The sequence below is a fragment of the Chionomys nivalis genome, chromosome 15 (genome assembly GCF_950005125.1).
Source record: "Chionomys nivalis chromosome 15, mChiNiv1.1, whole genome shotgun sequence".
NCBI lineage: Eukaryota > Metazoa > Chordata > Mammalia > Rodentia > Cricetidae > Chionomys > Chionomys nivalis.
The window spans coordinates 21,952,207-21,964,652 of record NC_080100.1 but is presented as its reverse complement, the minus strand read 5'-3'; the positions used below and the strand labels follow the sequence as shown (position 1 = coordinate 21,964,652).

Here is a 12,446-nt window from a genome sequence, read left to right as displayed (position 1 = left end):
GGTATCGTCTACGTCCTCCAGCCTGCTCACCGGCTCCCTTGAGTCCAGAAAGGAACAATAGCGGACTGTGGGTCTCCAGAGCCGCCCTCCCGGCGTCTCCCGCTCGCACCTCCTTCTCCGGCTTTTCCAAGTTCAGAGAAGAAGCAGGTCGAGCCTGAGAGCAAAGATTCCGCAGCGGGACGCTTGGCAGGGCATACAGGTGGGACGGGCTGCCCAGGGGTGCAGCCACATCGTCCTCCCAGGTCCGGTCATTCATTCCCACCCGCGCTCCCTTCCGCAGACAGCCCGCGCACCAGACCGCCGGAGGAGGCGAGCCCCCTATCCTAACTTGGTCGGTCCTCTGTTTCTGCCAGATCCCCACCATCTCTCCAGTTCCTTCTCCCACCCCCCACCAAACTGTCTTCCGCGGACAGTGGGCGGCCAAGGCTGTGTGTCCAGACCGTAACTCCTGCACCGCGCTCTCGCCTTCCGCAGCCCCAGACATAAAAGCGGGGACCAAGCCCACACCCCACATCCCAGCCTCCCTGCTCGGCGCCGCCACTCACCCCATCCAAGCGGCTGCCTCAGCTCCCGGCTCCGGTGGCCGTCCCGCCCGCCGCTTCTCCAGGAAAGCGCGGCCGCCGGGCTCGCTTCCTGCTCTGCTTCCTGCGCTGGGTCCCTCCTCCTCCTCCCGACGCCGGGGTCAGTGGGCGCTCAGCTCCCGGGCTCCGCCGGCAGGGCGGGGGCAGCGGCAGCACCACCACGTGGCCACCGGGCGCCGGCCCTCGCCGACCTGAATCCCGTGGGCTAGAGGAGGGAGGTGCTAGCCACTCCCACCCCGAGCGGCCCCAAATTCCCGGAGTCAGGTGACCTGGCCCGGGCGCTGCTCCCCGGACCTGCGGGAGGTGCTCTAGGACCGCCCACGCCCGGTCCCGGGGCGAGTCCAGGACGTCCACGTTCAGTTTTGATTTCTGCGGATCGTAGGATCCTTCTGCGTGGATCTCACACCTTAACTTGAAGTTAGTGGGAACCACGGTATGCGTGTCCCGCCGCCGGGGAAGGGATGAAGCCCCGAAAAGTACTCGTTTCTGGTCAATTCTCAAAGTTATCTGTGGTCTTGGGAAAAACAAGGTCAGGGGCAGAAGTCACTGACCCAAGCCCCTCTGAACCAGAGTCGAATCTGTTCCATTTCCAAAGTTATCCAACAGAAAGTAAACTGGAATGTACTCACGTTTTCTGGGCTGAACCAGTAGATTTGGAGCGACTGTTCCTTACCACTCCTCAGGTGGTAAGACAAAACTTTTGTGCTTTGCTCAGGACCTGGGGGACACATCTCCAGCCTGGACTGACAGGCTAGATAGGGACAGGAGCGCCCTCAGCGGGGTGTCTGAGTTGGAAGTTCTTAGATTTCTGGAAGCGTCCCTCCCCCAGCCCACCAAGACCGGATCTCAGAACCTAAATGACTCCGCCATTAATTTGAGGATTTCAAACCTCTCCACTTACACCCTGAATTTAAGCAAGCTTTCCCACGCATTTTAGTCAGCCATCCAGCTAGATCGTAGAAAGTTTGACTCACCAAAGCTCCATGATCTCCCGTGTCTTTGGCACAGAGAGAAGGCTTTGTAACTAAGTGGGGGTAGTTGTTCTTGCTAGGATCTGCTGTAAGTCCCCTGAAGTTGGGAGGAAAAACCACCAACTCCAAGAGAAGTGAGATTCACTCTAACAGTGAACTGTATCTTGGCTGCACGATAACATCAGATTCCCGTGTGTTTTTCCCCACCCCTGCACAGCTCCTTGCCCCAAGAGAGCACCCTGCCTCAGCCTTCACAAGCCAACTTGCAACTAGAAAGCAAAAGTTTCATCTTTAGCTCAATAGTCTCTGCTTCCTCCCACCATGCATCAAAAAGATTTGCGGGGAGGGGGTGTGGGGGGGGGTGGAGATGCTGCCCACTCTGCAGGTGGAGAACTCAGACCACACTAAAAGAAACACAACTGGTGAGCACTTTGTTTAATCCTGACAATTTCTAGAACCCAGGCTTTTATCTTCTTTCATTTAATCAGTTACCCCAAAATGTTTGAGTGCTGTAGAAGACTGAACCTACAGCATTGAGCATAGCCACCCGTGGATTTTTTTTTTTCACCTCTGCATTTTGTTGCATCAAAGGCAGTCGGGATGGTGGCAGCAAAGTATAAAGAGCTGCTTTGGAAATGGCAGTGTGTATATATTGTTTAGGGACCGGTGACGAGTCGTAGTTACGCTATTAAACAAGTGTCTAGCCAGCCTTTCCTTTGCCCAAGTCCTGGCCTCTGCTAACCATTCCCAGTCACCTGTAAGGAGGAGTCTCTGTCAAGCTGCCAGGCTCCCCTAGGTGTCACGGTGCCGCTCTCATTCCTTTACAGCCCGGCCCTCGGCAGCAGGTCCAGTGTGTGTGAGGCACCGTGTGGCAGAAAGACTGTGCCAAAACCGTTTCTAGATTCACTCTTCAATGTCAAAATCGGCAGCCAATATACTCTAGCTAGAGTCTCCACTTGTCTCAGACAACAGGTAAAATTCTCCCTCCAGCATGGAAGTTAATGGTTAAATTTGGAGTTAAGTATCATCTCACCGATCTGTTTTTGCTTGGCCCAGAAGTTTTAGAAATGCTAACTGAGCTCAGGATATTTGGATATGTCTGGTACTGTCAATGGGCAGCAAGAATGAAGTGAGCATCTGCTGTCTAAAGTCTGTTAAAATCTGATGGGATAAGCAGGTTGCTTTCCTTTATCCCCAGCCAGGTAACAGTGGCACAATGTAGATTGCAATGAACATTAAGAGTAAGGAGACCAGGTGATCATCCGTTTCTTTGTTTTGATTTATCCAGACAGGGTATCTCTGTGTAGCCTTGGTTGTCCTGGAACTCTTTCTGTTGACCAGGGTCACCTTGAACTCAAAGAGATCCACTTGCCTCTGCCTCCCAAGTGCTGGGATTAAAGGTGTGCGCCACCCATGGCTCCAGATCCATTTATTTTGCTTACTTTTGAACTTGAAGTGTTCTAACCTCTTCTGATCTTAATTTCCTAATCAACAAAAGAACATACACCAAATTACATGGCCTCTCAGAATCTTCTCAGTTCCAGTTCCTAAACCTATTCTTAATTTGCAGACCTTTAATAAAAAAAAAAAAACCCTTCTTGTTTTTACGGTAAAGAATTCTCTAATCATTCTCTTGCCACGCCAACACATTGCAAACTCCAGCGTGTAGTCATCTAGCACCTAGTAGGACTTCATGAATGAAATGCCATGATTGGTAAGGCACGGTTTTTGTGTTTGAAGCTAAATAATATCACATCTCTTCCTCGTTCAATCTCTCATCAGTGATGGTTCTCCTCTCCTTAGGAAAAAAATTACCCGTCCCCGCCTAAGAAAATAAATATCATTTCATAACCAAAGTACCATCCACGTTCCTTAGTGTGTGGTGAATGCTGTGGTTTGGATCTGAGGAGTCCGTGTGTGTGTGTGTGTGTGTGTGTGTGTGTGTGTGTATTCAAGGCTTGTCCCCCAAGACTGTGTTATTGGGAGATGCCGAAACTTTTAGTAGGTTTCTGAGAGGCGTTCATTTCAGCCCCAACGGATGTGCCCTTGCAGGTATTTGTGTACCCAAATATCTCCATCTTTATCTTTGCTTCCTGGCCATGAAGCAAGCAGGGTGGCTGTACCATGAGCACTGGCCATCGTGCCATTCTTTGCCACAAGCCCACGAGCGCCATGCATTGTGGCCTGTAGTCTCTGAACCTGTGAACTGAAATAAGACTTTCAGCCAAGAGCGATTGCACGTGTCAGTAATCTCAGCTCTTGGCAGGAGAATCAGGAGTACAAAGTCATCTTTATCTCCATGATGAATTCAAGGCCAGATCGGACTACATGAGACCTCATCTCAAATGTCCAAATTAATTAATTAAAGCTTATCTTTTAACAGTTTGGTTATCTCTCGTATTCTGTTACTGTGAGGGGACACTGACTCACAGTCAGCATCTGACCCCCACTCTGTCTAGTAAAAAGCAGCCAGACTGAGAGAAATGTGGGGCTCTGGAGGCAGTCCAGAGAAGAAGGGGAAAACATAATACAGCCAGAAGGCTGGGAGGAAATAATCTACGCATAAACACACATGCTCAAATATTCATAGAAAAAAACATTCTTTTCACATTTCCCAATAGGAAGCCACTAACACAGGGACACATTCATAAAGTAACTTTAGATTGTGAAATTTAGCAAGTCCATCATGGTAAAGCGGCTTCAAACATTAATTGGTTTGTGGTTTTTGAGCTAACCAGAAAGCTGGCAGACACCTTTCTAAAGGGAGGTCATTCTACTTTGTGTCTAGCAAGGTTGCATCCCTACTCAGGAGAGGAGGCTACAGGAAGCCCTGTCTCAGTAACCTTCTCGCAGATGGGCTGAACATCTTGACCTTGACACTACAGACCTGAGAAATTCTTAAGTCTTTGATAATAACACAGGGGTACTGATCCCCAGTGCTGTCCTGTCGAGTTTGGGGGTGGCAGATGCTACAGGTCTGCTGGGTACCCTATCTACTACAGAATATAAAATGCAAAATCTACCCAATTACACGTGCTAGTAAGGAGGGAAAAAATGAAAGTCTCTATAACTTTTTTATATTGATTATGAGTAGAAATGTTAGTACTTTCTATGTTAACATTATTTTACCTATTTATTTCTTGATCAAAAAAAATGTGGTGACTAGTACTTAGTTTAAGTGGTGGACTGCTTGCCTCGTTCAGCCACAAGGTCCTGGGTTCAGTCTCCAGCACCATACACCGAAACAGATGGTTAATAGAAAACTAAGAGGTTATTATTCAACTTACATTATATTTATCTTTGGTGACGTTGATTTAAGGGCCGATGTTATGAGTGAACACACTTTAGCAGGTACTACATATCTGGACCTTTTCTAAGTGATCAGCTACAGTGACCTAGCAAGGCCTTTTCTAAGTGATTAGCCACAGCTTAAGTGTGGTGAAGTGTCTGATCTTCCGCACTTTTCGATATTCAGGGAGAGTTGCAAAGTCTGGGCAGGTTTGAATAAAGGACAAAAAGCAAAAAACTGGCAACATCTTAAGCTCAGTTTGATGGATCAAAAGGACCTGGGACGCAGAAAGAGTAAGCAATTTGCCCAAAGTCACTAGGTTCTGGTCAGGTAGTAGGGGTTATGATTCAGCTTAGGATGATCTGGCTGCAGAGCCTTTGTTAACTGTACTGCAGTCCTAGCTACACGAGACCTAACATGGATTAGGTGTTGTTTCTCCTAATATCCAGACCAACTCAAGCATTATGTTATCCTATAATTTATAAATGGGGAAACTTGGTTTCACATGGATGCAGAAATTTGTACAAATCACAGAACTAGAGAGAATTGAAGTAAGAATTTAAGCCTGGTTATCCAAGTCTAGAATGGTCCTTTTAGACATTATTCTATTGGTCTTCAGGCCATCTCTACTAAGACATGACAATCAATTTCTTCCCCCTTTTTCAGCTCTGCAGAGGACTGATTTTTGGGAAGATAAAGCCCCACCCAGCATCACCCTAGGTACAAGCAACCAAAGGCATGTAAAGTTTCACCTTGATGGTCTTTCCTTTCTCAGAACATTTAAAGCTAATCCTGATGGGTACCCCATTGCCAAATTGGTTCTTTTACTAGGGTCATCAGAAAAGCCAGAAAATATTCCCCCATTCAGGCTACAGAAGATGTTCCGAAGGATTCACAGACATCCAGAAACAGCTCTCACCAAGCTCCAGAGTAAGAAGAGGTACCTGGGCATTTGAGTTCATATGTACATCATGCATGGCTTTTCTGGCTTCCTCTGTTGAAGGTCACAATCTCGGGAGCCCTTTAAAGTCACCTTTGGGAGAAATGAAAACAGAACAAACTGACTACTGAATGTCTACTGAGTTAAGTTTCCAGGGGAGATGTGAACAAATACTTACCCAACCCAAGTAAGACACCAGAGCCAACCAAAGTAACAATACCATCCAAGTCCAGCTTGATGAACTGATGAGTTTATAGGACCTAGGTGTCTCCAAAGCATTGGCATCATCCCAAAGTCATATCTCAGCATAAGTGACAACCTCCTGAGAGTTGCCTAGGTGGAATCCCCTTCAGTTAACCTTCTGTCTATATGCTAGCACCTTCTGAGACCCATTTGTAGTTGGTGCAACTGGATGCGGAGGGCACACGAGGAAAGGAATAGCCAGTCAGTGGTTTTAATCCCTTTAATTAAAGGTTTTAAACACCTTCAATCCCAGCACTTGGGAAACAGAGGCAGGAAGATCTCTGAGTCTGAGGCCAGCCTGGTCTAGAAATAGGTCCACCAGGACTACATAGAGAAACTCTGTCTTGAAAAAACAAAAACAGAACCAAAAAGAAAAGGAGAGAGTAACTGGGTTCTGAGGAGAGGAACTAATGACTTCCCACTCCCTCATTCTGAGCATCAACAGGTTTAATGTAGTAGAGGTTCTCATGTTGCTCTAATTGAGATAGTAACAGGGAGCTGGAGAGACGACTCAGTGGGTAAGAGCGCTTGCAATGCAATAGGAAGACCCAAGTGTGAGTGAATCTCCAGTACCCACACAAGAGCTGGGCATTTCAGTGCAATGAGAGCCAACCAAGGCCATGAGGTAGAGAGTGACAGATAGACAAGGACACCCAGTAGCTTGCCTTGACCTCTGCCTCTACATCCACACACTCATATATGTGCACCACACCACACACACACGTGTGCTCACACACACACACACATTGATACCATCAGTTACGCCTGAAGGATGCTCTCCCACAACAGTGTTTCACGCCCATGTCCTTGGATGTTGGTTAAAATGGCCTGATGTGGGTTGTGGCATCAGCATCTTTCACTGTCTTAGATCCCCACCACATAGGGCCCTCTGCGGGGTTGGCTATCCTCATTGGATTGAACTGAGCTATCTCTCAGCCTGCAAACAGAGCAAGACCTGTAACGCAGGTAGAGTGCAGTTCCTGTATCGAGTCTTGCAAAAGTTCCAAGTTCTTGCTCCAGAAGGGGTGATTCCAAGCCCAGCTGCTATTTCTGTTGTACTCTTGTTTTCTGTTATGATGATTTCCCTGAGCTTTGAGAACCTCATGTTCTCCATTTGAGATATATCAAGTTCTGCTTAGAAGCTGTTTTAGTTCAGACTCCTTCTTCGTCCAGGGAGTTCATCTGAATACTATTTTTACTGATAAGTTTTTGTTTTTGTTTTATCTGCTGATGTTGTGCTTTTCAAACACCCTGTAGCCATTTGGCTTCTGATTCCTCACTTTTCCCTGTCTCGGTCCTCTCTAAAATCCTCAGTAATCTCACGCAGCAGACGCTTCGTGTTTTTAAAACTCACCTTCCTGCTGTGGGTGAACACACATGGCAGACTGTTCCCGCTTAGGGCACTTGACTGCCCCGCTGGGAAAATATTCAACACAATTCCACACACTCTCTGTTTGCTTTGCCTTCGTGCAAATTCCTCAGCTCTCCACCCATACACCTGGAGGAGGGTTGTCACAGTTACACCTGGAGGAGGGTTGTCACAGTCAGGATGGGAATTCTCTAAGTTAAAGCTCGTCCTGACCTCTCGTGCAAGACCCCTGTAATTTCTCCTTCTAGACTTCTGGTTTCATTTGCAGAATATGAAGATGGCTGACAACATGTTCTGGGTGTCTTTGTCATTTCAGAAGAGGAAAGAGGGGTAGAATTGAGGGAGCCAGAGAGGTCTGTCGCAAATGTTCCTGCAACAGAGCTAAAAAGAGCTGGCAAAAGGAAGGCCAGTGGAAACCAGCAAAGCAGGAAGGGGGAAGCAAGACTCCCCCAGATTCCTAGAACCCCAAGAACACAAAAGGCAGGAAGATTAATTGTCAACAATAGTAAAACAGTAAGTGGGGACAGGGAAGGTTCTGGGGCAAAAGATATCTGGGTAGTTATTGGTCACCCAGGGGGGAGTAGGTCCCTTGAATTGTGTAACAAGGAAGAGAATTTGGGAGGCCCTCTGAAAAGAATGGCAAAACAAAGGAAGCTGGCACAGAGTAGGGCTGGTAACCTCTCACCCAGAGACCCAGGGCGCAGGGACAGGGAGGGAGGTGGAGCTCTGAGTGGGTCTCTCATATTTGCTTTGTGGCTTTCTGGGAAGTATTTTAAACATTTTTATTTAAACTGTGTGTCTTAAGAGGGCTCTCCACTTACTTCCAACTTGATGTGCTCATAGTGAGCAAATATAAATTATGGGAACACTCCTCCCCTTCCTGGTTCTCCCTCCCAAGCCCAGAATCTGTCCCACCCGGAGTCTGGGTATTCTCTCCTGAATGCTTGTTCCGGATAGAAACTGACTAAACACTAGAAGGGTGCTTGGGAGGAGCTATAATGTGTGTGTGAGGTGAGTTCTGTGGAAGGCCAGGGAAAGCAGGGAGGCCATATGCAGACACTCCATCCTAAAAGTCCTCTGAAGGTGACCGGGAGGATTCTCTCCCAACTCAGAGCTGCTGTCAGAATCATGGTGGCACTGAGCTTCGCCGTCTCTTTGCTTTGAAGCATGAAATAAAGTTGGAAAATGAATATTCCTTAAGCACACAAAGCTGATATGCTCAGGCAGTAAATTTAAAACTTACTAAGTGGTGTCTATGCTTAAAAACTATGTTAAATTGTTTCATCGTTCTTGGCTTCCCATTGTTCATTTTGGACAGGAACCAGTTAACTCAAAGGAATCAAGTGTTCTCTGCCTGGTACAGAATAAAAGTGAAATAATACCATTATCAGTAATATAGAGAAGCATCAAAGAGTCATAAAAGTTAGGGGAGAGGAGAGAGCACATACAGAGAATCTGCTGCCATTAGGGTACAGCTTTTAGGATACTATTTGCTAGATCTTATAAAGAAAGTTTATCCACTAAATGTAAGCTACAACATTAAATTCAAAAGGAAATATGAGATAATTTTTGGTCCATGCCACGTGGAGCGATAGCATGAAGATAATCAATCGTACTATAGGAGAGTCAACTACCTCATCCTAATGTATGTCTTTGGAATTCTTCCAGTTGATTAAAAATTCCGAAAATCTATAGACCTCTCCAAACACAGCAATTATCCCAAGAAGCTACCCTCTTCATATAAGAAATTCACATCTATAAAGGAAATCTCTGTTAGTAATAACCAGTGGGTACTGGTTCTCCCCTGGTGCCCTCCTTTCTAAGAACCATCATTTCACAGAAAGAAGAGAGCTGGACCCTGACACCTGGTCTAGTCAGAGGTGACAAGCCCCCCATTTCCTGGGACACTTCAACACTTCATCTGCACTGCAAGCTTTCTCTCTGTACAGTTCCTCCACAACCTTTTCCGGGTGCCCAAGCCCTTAACCATTTGTCTCTATAAGTAAGCTTCAAGGATCTGTCAAGCAACCCTTTGTATCTTGCATGTCTCCTGCCATCTGTTTCTCCATGCTAATGAGTCACGTTCTTTTCTCCTGTTACTGTATCTATGCCCAGTTTATCTGTAGACTGTTAAGCTATGAAGGCTAGATGACTAAATGTTAAGCATCCCTAAGGTTTAAAAAGTCAACAAAAGAAGGCAGCTAGTGACTTTGTGTTGCTTTCTAGTTCTTCAATGGCATTCTATAGCTTTGCAAGGTCACAGTCATGCCATTGAAAGGCGTGCATGTTGTTCTGCTGAAGTCTTACAGCACCGTAGAGTGTCACTAAACTCTTCCTCGACTGCCTTTATTCCTCTGTGCAGCCAGCACTGAGAACTGCCCACAAAGCGATACAGCTTCCAAGCTAGTTATTGTCAGGTCCCAAGGAAACTCCAGGTCTCCGGACTCCAAAAGGCAGCTCAAATACCCAGAAATAAGTTTGACCTGGACTACAGATTGATTCTTCATGGTTAGATAAAAAGCAGTATTCCTCAGGAATGTGTGAAGCCAGTTTTTGCCTGCCAAAAGGAGTCATTTCCCTTACCCCTGGCAAAGAGACATATGACCCTCCAGCTGAATACATCTTTAATACCTGTCTTAGTCAGTGTTCTATTTCTGTGAGAAGACACTACGACCATGGCAAAGTTTATAGAAGAAAGCATTTAATTGGGATTTGCTTGCAGTTTCAGAAGTTTAATCTATTATCATGGTGGGGAGTATGGCACCATGCAGGCAGATATGGTGCTGGAGAAGTAGCTGAGAGTTCTACATTCATATCTGCAGGCAACAGGAAGAGAGTAAGCCCACCCCAGTGACATATGTCCTCCAACAAGGCCACAACCCCTCATCCTTCTAATCAATACCACTCCCTGATAGTTAAGCATTCAGATATATGAGTCTATGGGGCTCATAGAGGTAGCACTAACTGGACTGACTTAGTGAGTTATTGAGGGGACAAATGGGGGTGTGGGGTAAGAGAGATGGCTTTGTAGTTAGGAGCACTGGCTGCTCTCTCAGAAGACTTGGGTTCAATTTCTGGTACCTTCAGGGTAGCTTATCACCTTTTCTACCTCCAGTTCTATGAAACCAAATGCCCGCTTTTGGCCTCCAGGGGTACATGGCATGTGATGTACACATATACATGCAGGCAAAACATTCATGCACATAAATTTTTAAAAGAAGGACATTAAAGTGGGAAGGGCACATGTTGGATGATATTATGGAAAGTGAGAAGTGGCGTTAAATATAATCAAGGGGTCAATATAATCAAGATTCCTTGTATGTGTCATGAAATTTTCAAAGAATAATTATTTTGAAATTAACTTTTAAAAAGAAAGAGGGTAAAGCTTCACCAGTTATCTTTTGTTGGGTGAACAACAACCTATGAACACATACCACTAAAAGGAAAGAATGGAAATAAAGACTTTTTACTTTGGAATACCACACACTATAGAAACTTGGAATTCTATTAATATGAAAACAAGAAGACTAGATATTGACTTTATCTGTTACTATAAAGTGAGGGATTCCAGGACCATCATTCCCAAATATGACATCCTGGAATGTGGATTATTTTAAATTAAAGGAATGTGGAGGGCAGTAGATGTTGCAAGAGAATTTCTCTGAAGTCTCTTGTTTTCTTAAAGTCTGTGTCTCCACCCCAATGAAGAAAACAATGACCTTTGTTTCCTTCCCCCAGTTTCTGTGGGTTAACCTTGTATCACAGGAAGCACTGAGGTCTGCTGGCATTCTGGACAGACCTACATCCCACCAGTACCCTTTATTTTGTGGCTCCACGGAGAATCACTAACAATCCGTTATCTACTCAGACAGTCCAGTGGTCTGTTGAACAATTTTACCCTCGATCGTCCCACTGAGTTCTCCTAAAAACCATTTGCTGTCTCTGGCATATCTCACTCTCACTCTCCTTAAATAAAGTATATAAAATTCTAAAATTAAAAAAAAAATTCATGATTCACAGGTGATCACACCCGTGTGATTTTCCCCTGAGCTGAGATATTCCCTTTTGACAAGTTTACACTTCTGTCTTTTCCTTTGTTAATGTTTTTGGTCGTCAGATCCTAAGTGAGACTCATAAGGTGAAAACACAGCACCCAAAGTGACGCCAGGTCCTGAAATGTGGGCAGCCCGTGGTCCCCTATGGATCTTCAGAGCTTCATTCTCGGCAAAGGAGAAAACCCAGGACCTCAAACACCCACCCACATCCTCAGACAAAAATGGGCTAAGGAAAAAAAAAAATCATTCTCTGCCAAAATGAAGTCAAGAAAAAAATGTGATTTTCTTGAGTACTGGTGAAAGGAATGAAAACACAAATATGAGAGTTTTCTGACAGTTTGTAATCCTAAACCTGACCTTGGCAGGATCTAGTGCAGATACTTCTGTGGTCTTGGAAGCCTTGGGTAGAAAAAATATTTTATAAAAAAGTAAATTTTATTCAAAGTACCCCACAGTCTCTAGCATATGTGAGGATATTCTTCAGCCAGGCTTTGGGATTCTGGTCCTTTCCTTAAGAGGAATCTTTCAGAAACAATCAACATAAAATTTTAAGTGCATGAGAAAACACACTACCCTAAATTAGGATCAGCGGAAACACTGGAGGACAGAATTAGAATCTGGGCACAGTGTCATCCATTGATATAGACTTTAAAGGGAATATCAATAAAATATTTGTGAACTGTCAGAGAAACATAAGAAGTGAACAAAAGACCATCAAGAATAAAGAATTATTTTTAAAAGAACTAAAGTTAATTTCTATAAATGTTGAATATAGCAATTAAAGTGTAAACCATAATGTATGAATTAAACAGCTGATTTTTCGTAGATAATGAGAGAACTAATATGTCTCAACATATTCTCCAAACTTCTTAAAGTGGAAACTTAAATCCTAAAACAGCAATGTTCAAGCAGAGTGGAAGGTACATAAGTTATGATGACGCCACCCTTATGAACTGGCCACAGCATTGCTATGAAAAGGAAATACAGAAGTGACATCT

General features: G+C 45.1%; 1 protein-coding gene across 4 annotated transcripts in view; it reads right to left on the bottom strand.

Moving 5' to 3' along the window:
• The window catches only part of Rai14 (retinoic acid induced 14), a 161,319-nt gene that overhangs the window by 136,624 nt on the left and 12,249 nt on the right, over positions 1-12,446 (bottom strand). For 3 of the 4 annotated variants that reach the window (XM_057789853.1, XM_057789852.1, XM_057789856.1), the window contains exon 1: positions 546-759. The exons of the other annotated variant lie outside the window; for it this stretch is intronic. The gene's annotated coding sequence lies outside the window, so the exon portion shown is untranslated. Of the gene's footprint in view, positions 1-545; positions 760-12,446 lie in introns of those variants that run through there. 4 annotated transcript variants of the gene reach the window in all.